Source organism: Ceratotherium simum, chromosome 14, assembly GCF_057802395.1.
Source record: "Ceratotherium simum simum isolate JZ-2026a chromosome 14, ASM5780239v1, whole genome shotgun sequence".
Taxonomy (NCBI): Eukaryota; Metazoa; Chordata; class Mammalia; order Perissodactyla; family Rhinocerotidae; genus Ceratotherium; species Ceratotherium simum.
In genome coordinates this window covers 43192179-43203926 of record NC_141913.1, presented here as the reverse complement: position 1 = coordinate 43203926, position 11748 = coordinate 43192179, and the positions used below count along the sequence as shown (strand labels likewise).

At 40.4% G+C, this 11748-nt stretch overlaps 1 protein-coding gene across 3 annotated transcripts in view; it reads left to right on the top strand.

Annotated features, from left to right (window-relative positions):
* Nucleotides 1–310: 310 nt before the first annotated feature.
* CCDC68 (coiled-coil domain containing 68) overlaps nt 311–11748 on the top strand; it is a 51053-nt gene continuing 39615 nt past the window's right edge. For all 3 annotated transcript variants that reach the window (XM_087439258.1, XM_087439259.1, XM_087439257.1), the window contains exon 1: nt 311–474. The gene's annotated coding sequence lies outside the window, so the exon portion shown is untranslated. The remainder of the gene's footprint in view (nt 475–11748) is intronic.

Here is an 11748-nt window from a genome sequence, read left to right as displayed (position 1 = left end):
ACTTTTTCGAAAATCTAAAATTCCTCCAAAATAAAAAGTTTTATTGTAAACAATAAGAATAAAACAAAAGTTTATGAACTTACAGTGCAAACAGAACCTTCTTTAAAAGCAGCAGCAACTAACCCCCTCTATGTAACTCTACCGAGGGGTGTGCCGTGGTCGGGACTTGGAGGTGCAGGGAGTGCACCCAGAGTGCGTGGAGCAGGGCGTGTGCGTCCGGGGCGCGGCGGGAGCCCAGGCTCCTCCCCGGAGCCACCCGGGCGCCGGACTCTGGCCCCGGCGCGCCCTGCGGGGCGGAGCCCAATCTGCGGGTGGCGGAGTCACCATCGCTGGCGGAGCCCACCTTGGCCCCAGGTCCGAGAGCCGAGGGGAGGAGCAGCGCCGGGACCCCGCGCTCTCGGAGCGCCCTCCAAGGTAGGGAGCCTTGGTCATCGCGGGCCTGGCTCCTGCGGCGCGCGCCAGGTCACCCCCAAGGTGAGTGGATGTCCAGGTGCCGCTGGAGCCTGTCCCCCAGCGCAGCTCGGCGCACCGGGGCATTTCCCTGTAAACAGGCCCTTGGTGAGGAGGATATTCCTCCCTGTAAAGCTCCCTGTTCTGGGCTCGGATTCCCTGGGCGAGAATTTTCTGCTCCTCCGGGAAGAGAAAGAGTTGCCTTTCCCCGAGAAAGAATCACCCCTCCTCAGTCCGATGCACACCTGATTATTTATTTAGGTTGCTGTCATGCACTCCCTTTTGCCAGGGGTCCCCGCGACTCAGAGGCTGTGAAGAAAGCCCTTCGGAAAACTTACTGCCACCTGTGAACCCCTGCGCGGCGGCCTTGACATGTCACTGCGCCCGCAAATTTTAAAAACACGAATGAATGAATGAATGAAGGTGGTTGTCTCATCCTTCATTCTTCCGTGCTGGCTTCTGTAGTCACAGGTGTAGCAAAAGGAGAATGGCTCATTGGTTTACAGTTTTCTACCGTCACGGGATTTTAGAGCTGAAAGTTAGAGAGCCCTAGTCAGTTGTGCCAAGGAGCAGTATTATTTTACTGAAAGAGTAGTACAGGACAGTGCGAGGGTAGTTTTTAGATTGGATGATGACATGGCTGTGAATTTTCAATTTTCCTTCTTCGAAAGGAAATAAATAAATATATATATATATATGTATATATATAGAATACAAGAATCAGAAGAAGCGATTAGCCCAGAACACAGTGGAAGCTGTGTCTATTTGCCGTTAAACTGTAGTTGTTTTATCTCAGGAACCAAAACCTCCTGTACTTTCTTGGTTTATATAGACTAGATGAAGTGTCTGAAAGAGACTTATTCTGCATTTGCAATAGGGAAAAGATAACCTGTCTTTTGGATTTTACCTAGTGCTATTAAATATTCAGTTCTACAGAAGTCTGGTTTGTCAGAAATATGATCTGAGCTGGAGTCTCAGATATCCTGGCAGACACAATGGATGCTGTTGTTTCTGTTGCTGGGCTGGCCCCCTCCCTCTCCCCTCACTGAGAGTGAAGGTCCCTGACAGGGAGGAATTTACAGAAAGAATGCAAACAGCTCACACTTCCTCCCACCCAGGCAAGCTTCATAAAAAGGTTCCTACCTTTGTTATTTGCTAAATAAATTTAGTTACTAAACCTGTGCTAACTAAAAAGGGCCTTTTGAAATAAATACAGACACGATTTCAGTGATATCATTTATCTTTGTGTTTTTGTCAATTGTTCATGAGCATGTTATTTGTTAGTTTATTGAGTTACAGTGTGCTTGATTTACAGTGGGCTAGAGTTGTAATCCATATTCTGTTCAAAGCTGAAAAATAAGGTGTATATTTGTTTGTTTGGGATAGGGACTGAAAAAGGAAAGAATTGAAGGTTTTGAAGGGAATTTAAAAGTTTTTTCAAAGTAATTGTTTCAAATCTCTTGAACTGAGATATTTATGTCGAAATTATAGGGCCATTTATTGATTGAAAAAATTTCGTAATGGCAAAATGTTACTATCAATTTAATAACATGTTTAAGTGAATTTATATTTTACTAAGCATGAAATCTATATGGGTTTGGAAAACAAAAGCCTGTATGTGTTTATATTCAGTTTTAGAAAATATTTGGGGTATCTGTGGATTTTTGGCCTATTCATGCATTCATTGAACCAATGTTTATTGAGCGCCTGTTGTTCAGGGCACTGTGTTCTATGTTGGAGACACAAAGGGATACAGTCTTGTGTAAATACCACACATTCCTGTCCTTATGTAATTTACACAACATTGGAATCCTCCAGGACACCTTGAGACCATAGATTAGGAACCATGTCAATGACCATCCAACAATTTTGACAGTGACTGAAACTAGATTAGTTTCAAATCACAAACTCTCTTACATTGATTTAAATCGTCAAATCTAAAATTTGTAAAGGAGTTATATGTTATTGAGGTCAGTGGTTTTCTCTTTTGCTTGCATTGGGTAAGAACTTAGGAATCATGTGTTCTAGATTTAATATTATGAAATATTGAGATATTAAACCTGAAATAGCTAAATATCAATTTCATGCAAATTAAATAAAAGCTAACTAGTAGTGGATGCCAGTAATTTAGGGGGAAAAAAATCGATGAATGAAAAACTTCAAATTGAGAAAATTCTATCCATCAAATTACTTTTTCCTGTAAATTAGAAAAATATGACTAGAATTCTATTTTACTCTAGAGGAAAAGAGTGAGTATATTCAAGGCATTCTTGCTTTTTTTTTCTTTCTGTTTTCAAAAGACAGCTTTATCGGAAGTATAATTTACATACCATAAAATACATCCAAGTGTACAATTCAGTGATTTTTTAGGAAATTTACAGAATTGTGTGACCATCACTACAATCCAATTTTAGAACATTTTCATCATCTGCAAAAGATCCCAGGTGCCTGTTTGCAGTCACCCACCATTCTCACACCCAGCCCCAGGCAACCACTAATCTACTTTCTGTCCCTTTAGATTTGACTTTTCTGGACATTTCTTATAAATAGGGTCATACAATATATGTCTTTAGCATCTGGCTTCTTTCACCTAGAATAATGTTTTTGAGGTTCATTCAGGTGGTATCACGTATCAGTAGTTGGTTCCTTTTAATTGCTAACTAACATTCAGTCCATTGTATGGTTATACCATGTTTTATTTACCAATTGGTGGACATTTCTGCAATTACATTTAAGTGGTAAGACAGGTACTTTGGTTCAGCTTCTGTGGTAGCATAATTTGAAAATAACTGATACGAGTCAACCTCGTATTTATGAAAAATATATTCCTCGTATGGATTACTGATATTTTCTGAATGTGACATAACCGTAATCTTTCTGATACTCCCATGAAAACAGTAAATAGTAAATGCCAGGCAAATAGCAGGAAGCACAGTTCTTTAGTGTTCTATGTTGGACTTGGAAGATGTTTAACTCTTGACATTAATATTTGTAAAGAGCATACGTATCCTTTGCTACATTTTCTTCACAAATGACATGCATTTAGAGTAGGAGAATTTTGATGACTCACAGTGATAACTGAAGTACTCTTAGAAATAGGAGCACTTCTCAATACCATATTTTAGTGGGGCACTTAAAGCATGAATCATCTATAGCTGTAAGTCAAAAAGCAGAAGGGAGTGCGTCGGGATTTATACGCTTTTGATTGTACTATTCTGTAGTTTCTATGCCTGTGCTAAAGAATGAAACTGATACATCTCTTTGTTTATTTACCAAATCAGACGCCAGTTTGAGCTCTTAGATCAGAGAAAATCCAAAACAGAAGAAATGTCACTCCTTTTTTCTCGGGGCCTTTTTAGGAGCCAGACCCAAATTATACATGATTCCAGGTTCCCATTAAGTGATGGTGTTTTTCTATGTGGTCTAGAGAACAAACCAAGTAAGAACTTTCTATCACTGCAAAAGCATTGACTTCTGGGATGTCTCTCTTAGGAATCAGGAACCTTGAACAATAGTTCAGTCAGAGCTGCTTTCTTATACATCCCAATTCACCCTGCTTTGTGCCAACTTCTACGGAAAATGCATTTTTAACAGGTTACACTTGACAACTTCAGCTTAAAGAACCTCAGGGAGATTTCTCCAGTTGAGTAGAAACCCTTCTATATAAAGTTGGCAGATTCTGTGAAACTAAAGAGAAGACAATACGTCTCTGAATGCCTGTAAGTTACTGCTGAAATTGCAAGTTCCTATGGGGGGAAAAAAGAGCATTAAAATAACTTGATGGTCTGTTTTATTGACAACTTAGAATGCAAAGGATTTTATTTTTACACTTCTAAAATTTGAAAACAAGATAGTCTAGGTTACCTAATACAGTTTTCCAAAGCTGAGTGTGCTCATTTGGATCTCAGTTTTTCTGCTTGAAATAGCTAAACAACTTGCTAAAACTCCTGGGTGGGAACACTACTGTTTTGGTGATCTGTGATTAGATGAACTGATCAGTCTCAGTTGGTAACGTCTCTTTTTTTAACTCGATAAGGGTTTAAAAAATTTCTAGAACAGATGCATTTTTCTAGTCTTACAGTGATAATTTCATTCCAAATGTCTCTTGAGAGTCATATACCAGTTACAGGGATCCGCCTTCATCCTTTTTACTTTCACACAGTTCAAAATGGGCGTGGACACGCTCCCCATGTTGTGCCCCTTCACCAACAGGAAGAAGGCTCGATGGGCATTGAGCTGTGCGCGTCTCTGAATTATTCGACGAACTCACTCACTCGTCACTCACGTTGACATGGTCTGGTACAAGGAACTGGGTTTTACCCAAAACCAGAAACTACTTCTCACCCTTGGATCTTTCTGTTATCGCTTGGATTTTAGTAAGATGCTGTGCTCCGATCAGTCTGACATCTTCCTGGCGCGGGAACGTGGGCAGAGGCGGCGGTGATGTGCAGGGTCCGGGCTGAGGTAGTGGTGGCCGCCCTGAATAGACTTTCTAGTCGCTGATCCAACAGTCTACGTGCAACCGGGCAGCTGTGAAGAATGAAAACATGTTGTGCGTCTAGAAAACGATTAGGAAAGGGTTGGATAGATAAGGAGTTCTAGGTTCATGAATTCAATTTAAATCTTGTTGCAAATATTCTTATATACTTACATATTCCTATATGTTTCCTTCTGCTTTTCTACCTTAGTAAATGATAACTATTAACTTTCTTAAGATGTTTAAGATTTCCCTCGTTTCTCTCACCATATTGAATGTCAGGCTTCATTAACTATTCAGCAGATAACAGCAACAGTTCTATCTACTTATCTGCCTGTCAGCAGCCCAGTTACTTGCTTTTTAACAATCATGGTTCCATTGCTATTATTTGCCAGTTATAGCTTTTGGAGTCAATAACCTGAATGAAGGAAAACAAATGCAGCTAATTGTGGCTTCCAGTTAGTTCTGATAAAATCAGTGAAGGTCCTTGGATTTTGAAATCTCAACTGTACTTTGTTTTTTCTGGGGTATTGTTGGATTATTATTTTTAAAATAAAAGTATATACATTCACCTTTTTTAGTGTAGAGTTCTGTAAGTTTTGACAAATGGTTACAGTCTTGGAGCCACCATCAGCATCAAGATATAGAACAGTTACATCACCCCTGCCCCCCACAAAAAATTCCCATGCCCATTTTGTAGTCAACTCCTCCCCCACTCCCAGTCCCCAGGTAACCACTGATCTGTTTTCTGTCCCTATAGTTTCAAATTTTCTAGAATGTCATATAAATGGAACTATACAGTATATAGCCTTTTGGATTTGGCTATTTTCAGTCAGCATAATGCATGTGAGATTCATCCATGTTGCTGTGTGTATCAGTAGTTCATTCTTTTGTATTGATGAGTAGAATTCACTTGTTGATGAATATTTGAATTTTTTCCAGTGTTTGGCAATTATAAACATTTGTGCTTTATGGAACATAAACTTTCATTTCACTTGGATAAATACCTAGAGGTGGGGCTGCTGGGTTGTACAGTGTGTGCTTAGCTTTATAGGAAACTGCCTGAGTGTTGTCCAACGTGGCTGTGCATTTTGCATTCCCACCAGCAACAGACAGGAGTTCCAGCTGCTCCACATCCTCCCTCACACTTGGTGTTGTCTGATTCCCCACCCCACCCCAGCTGGATAATTTTCAAAACAAAGTCAATTATGTTGAAGCTAAAATATTGCAGGATGAGTTTAGGAAGCTATAGAGATTTTGTAAATTCCTGAGCCTTTTACTCTTAAAATATTTTATAAAGCCACAAAAGAAACTTTCCAAAAGGGCACCTTCCTTATAAATGTTACAGATGACTGAGATGTATGTCACTGACATCTGCTTCTTTTCATATTTTCTTCACTGACAAGTCATAAGTGGCTTTTGAGTTGTTTGTTAACTGAGAAGGTCAAGGCAAGAGGAATAATTGACAGACGGGGTGAGAGGTGTAGGAATAGTGAGGGGACAACAGAGCTGAGTCATGGACACTTTCAAATGATGTCTTATAAGCAAATGCCCACCATAAGGTGTGAAGATAAATATAATTATTTAATATTCTTTGGATGTGTATTATGGGTCAGATACTCCATTAAGCACTTTTTATGCATTATCCTGTTTAATCCTCATATAACTCTATGAGGACGCTAACATTTTCATCTGAATTTTTCAGTTGAGGAAGCTAGGGAGTGTAAAAGCTTTCCCAAAGCCACCCAGCTGGGGGGGAAGTAGAACAGTCTTGTGGGCAGCACCGACAGAGTCCGAAGCCCCCGTTTTTGAGCTGTGAAGCCATACAAGCAATATCTGCTCAGGCTCCTGAAGGACGCACCTAGGAGCTCACAGCAGGAGTTACTTGAATGTTGCTTAGTGACTTCCTTTGGAAAACCCTGATTACTAAACTAGCTTGGGCCCAAGAAACGAGGCTTAGAAACCCATTCAGAATGCAGCAGGAGGCAAAGTGGTAAGTTGGAAAGAGCCAGCAAACTCGTGGGCTGGGGTCCATCACCATTGCTACCTAGCTGTCTTTGCTGAATCTTATTGAGCCTCATTTCTTCATTTGTAAAATGGGAACAATGACACCGACCTCTTAGGGTGTGTATGAGGATTAGTAAAGGCAGCATACCCAACTGGCCTTGGTGGTCACGAAACAGGTCCTGGTCCCTTCTCCCTGCTCTTCCCCAGGTGGGGAGGGATTCATGTGATTCGCACATCTTTGCAGTTTAGTTGCTATATTGGGCTCTGGGTGAAACTGTCAGCTGTTTTTCAAAGTTTCAAATTATACCAATGAACTAGGAAGATCGATTATTTCATTACAAAGACACTTGGATTTGGGGTCAGTCTATCTGGGTTCAAGTGATGAAGTCAATTTATGCCCTTGAAAAACTTATATCAATTTTCTGTAACTTGGTTGCATTATACATAGAAAAATAGATATAGATACATAGATAATAACTATAACACAGTGTGTTATAATGATTAATTTTGACAATATGTAGAAAATGATTTTTTGGTAAATAGCACAGTGCTTTGTCAATAGTATATATTTGTATATTGTGTTTGTACCAATATTTCAATCCTTTTTTTCCCAAAACTAAATATCTTTTATCTCATATCTAAGAGCTTTCTATAGCACTGGCTATGATATATGTGCGTATACACATATTTACAAATGAATAAAATTAATTCTACTTAAAAAATCTTAGATTATTACCTGCAAACAGTGTTATTATTACTTGGGTTCAGTGTTAACAGGCGTGTCGTTTGATATACTGTGCATCATTTCAGGTGAACTGCACAGTCACCTGAGATTTGGCCGGCTGACACTGGATGTCACCCTTGTGCTGTGTAATGTAGCTGCAGCACAGGTGTGCTGCTTAATATTCAGGACACTGTCGGTGTCTTCAAGGGTTTGGAGCTATGTTAGCTTCTTTCGCTTATATGACCTAATTATCCTCGCAACACTTTTGGTGTAACTTACCTTTTCAGTTTCTAATATCTAAGCTCTATATAACAGTGATCAAGAATGATAAAACAGTATTCAATATTGGTAGCTCAGAACTGAGAAACTGAAAACTCAGAAACTGGGCTGAAACCAGTCAGGGCTTGTGGTTGCAAACCAGAGTACTTGATTCTGGCTAACTTCAGTAGAAAAGGAATTTACTGGAAGGATATGGATAAGCTTCCAGAATTGATGGGAAAGCTAGGTTTGGAAATGGGAGAATCCAGTGTGCTGGGACCTCAGCAAAGATCAGGCTGCAGCAAGAGCAGGATAGGGTCCTTCTGGCATTGCCACTGGTCACTGGACACCACCGCTGGCATTCTTGCCACTGGACACAAAGCACCATCTATGCCAGACTCCGTCCGTTCCCAGAATAATAATGGGGTTTTCACCTCCTCTAGCTTCAACAAGCTCGAGGGCCAGTCTCTTACTGGGTTTCCAGGTGGGAGCACTCAGTTTGCTGCGTCTGGGTGTTGTACCTGTGCGCCAGCCCAGGGAGTGAGGAAGAACAAGTAAGGGACTTTTCCCACAAAGACATACAGATGGTGATTCCACCTATCGGGGAAGGAGATTCAAGGGCTGGACAGCCAAAACATGCCACGCATCCACGATGCTTTTCAATCAGCACCCAGAGAAGTGAGTTGAGAATACTGCTGTGCAGTCAACAGAACTTGACAGCCCCTTCTCGGGCAGTCAGTTGCATGTGCCTTGTGGCGCCTGGCAGCTTCACAGACTTTGCTGTACTCTGCCTTTCCTTCAACACTGAGGGAGCCGTGCCAGCCAGGGCTAGACTTGTTTCAATGTGACTAGGGACACAACCCCTTAGGTTAGTTGAAAGTCTCAACAAGTTTCAGTCTACTAAAAAAAAAAAAGAAAAAATAGCCCTACTGCATTAAAAGAAAATGGTAGACTACACTGCATACCTTGTTGTTCTTAGATTAGAACACTATTTTAAGCCAACTCCAGCCGCTGCTCCTGCTCTCCCCTTTGCCTGGAACCCTCTTCTCCCACATAGTACCTCCTTTCATTCAAGTCTGTTGTTCAAATGCCTCAGATTGGCCTTCCCTCACCATTCATCCAAAACAGCACCCCCTTTTATCCTGTTCCCTGCTCTGCTTTTCTTCATGGCACTTGTCACTATGTCTCATTATGTTCCCCATATATGTATCTTGTTTTAATTGATGGTTGTCTCCCCTCTGCACTGAAAGTCTCTGAAAGCAGGGTCTCTGGCTCTCCTCTGTGGCCACAGCTCCTAACACAGCTGTATCCAGTAAATATTTACTATATAAGTGACTGAGTCAAGGGTTAAGTCAAGAAAGGAAACACCTTTGTTATGATCTCTAGAGTATAAACAGTGCCTGTATGAGTTTCCTAGGGCTGCTATAACAAAGTACGACAAACTAGGTGGCTTAAACGTAGAAATTTCTTGTCCTACGGTTCTGGAGGCTAGAAGTCCAAGATCAAGGTGTCAGCAGGGTTCGTTGCCCCTGAGGGCTATAAGAGAGAATCTGTTCTATGCTTCTACTCCAGTTTCTGGTGGTTTGTTGGCAATCTTTGGCGTTCCTTGGCTTATAGAAGCATCATCCTAGTCTCTGTCTTCAACCTTACATGCATTTTTCCTGTGTGCATCTGTGTCCAAATTTCCTTTTTATAAAGAAACCAGTCGTATTGGATTAGGGGTCTGCCCTACTCCGGTATGACTTCATTTTAACTAATTACATCTGCAAAGACCCTATTTCCAAATAAGGTTACATTCTGGGGTACTGGGGTTAGGATTTCAACATATGAATGTGGGGAGGAGGAATGCAACCCATAACAGTGCCTTACATGTGTTTACTGTATAATGGTTAAGCCATTCTTATGTCATTAAACAGAGTGGTAGGTTTAGTTACATTATTCCGGGTGCCCAGTGATGTGTTAGTTTATCACATGGATTACAATTCATAATAACATGTGAATTGCTTTGTAAATTGTATCTATTCATTAGATGTTAGCATCTTCAGTTGGGCATGTTGATGAATTATTGATGTATTATCAAGAAAGAACCAATACCATAGATTTGCTAGTCTTAACATCCCCCAAAGCAGAGTTTCCTTTATAGCCCAACTCAATCTGCAGACTGTTTAAAATATTACTTGGTTCTTCTCTACCACTCAGACTGCTTGTCAATAGTAATTGGGGATAATGGTTTCATATTTTATTTACTCATTTGACAAACGTGTACAAATCGTTTATTATGTCTATAATATAACTGTTAGAAGTGCTTGACAAATGTTAACTCACAAAAAAACCCGTGTTATTTATTATTTATATTATATTAATATTTAATCTTAATATTATATGAATTTCACTGATAAGGAAACTGAGGCACAGAGAGGTTAAGGAACTTGACCAAGATCACACAGCTACGGGGTGGCAGAGTCAGGCCATGAAACTTGGCAGTCTGCCTTGAAACTTTTTAGTTCTAGAACACTCTTTCTTCACAGAAAGTCTCATGGAAAAATTCAGTGTGTGACAGAACAAAGCAGAGCTGCTTTGGTTCAAGTTGAGATGGCAAAGCCCTGTCTGCTCAGCACCTCCCCTTCCCCTGGGAGCCCTGTTTGAAAAGCCCCCGTCCAGGAAATAACACCTCTTGGCCTGATGCCACTTGTAAGCTGTCTTCAATCCACTCTAGCATAAAACAAATAAAATTCTTTTCTCACTTTAATTAACTGATTGTGTTCTATTTTGAAAATTTTATCTGCCTAATCTACTTCTGGCAGAAATGAAATGCTAAGATGGATTTTCCCCAGGATGGTAATGCCATATGGCAATTTGGACTTTGCTGTCTTAAGTTTCCCTTGGGTTTCTTTGTGTTAATCAAGGGCTGTGGTCACAAAAGTTTTCTGAACCAAAGAGAGAAATGGAATTTGATTTCATAAGAATAAAGTTGGATATAAACTTTGCAGCCAGATAGGCATGAACTACCCACTCTGTTATGGGCTGCTTATTTTCTGTGTTATTAAAAATATAAAATAAGGGGCAGGCCCAGTGGCGCAAGCGGTTAAATACGCTCATTCTGCTACGGTAGCCCGGGGTTTGAAGGTTCGGATCCCGGGTGCGCACCGCTGCACTGCTTGTCGAGCCATGCTGTGGCGGCGTCCCATATAAAGTGGAGGAAGATGGGCACGGATGTTAGCCCAGGGCCAGTCTTCCTCAGCAAAAAGAGGAGGATTGGCATCAGATATTAGCTCAGGGCTGATCTTCCTCACACACACACACACACACACAAAAAAAAAAAATAAATAAATAAATAAATAAATAAATAAATAAAATAAAATAATAGGAGCAACAATATCAACAGTTACTGTCCATGGAGTGCCTTCTGCAACCAGGAATTTAACAAACCCCTCATTTTTACAATTTTAGGTTATTATCACTCCTCTTTTATAGATATGTAAGATGAGGCTAAGATTGTGACTTAAGATGGCCCAATTGGTGAGTGGAGGAGGTAGGATGTTTTGAGAAATAGCAGTGATCAACGAACAGAATTCCTTGATATTAAGAATAAAAAGCACATAAGAGAATATATTTTAGGATCTATAACATGATGCCTGGCGCGATTTTCAAATTGTGAAAGATGGTGAGACTGCACTGGGATCTCTTCTAAAGAGTGATTAATTCCTATGATGAAAGGCCTCTTATCATTTTTTAATGTGCACAATGTATAACATGCTAAAAAGAAAAAAGGAAAAAAGAAGGCAAGTCCATCAAATCAGACTGTAGATCAAGGGAAATGGAATCAGACCAA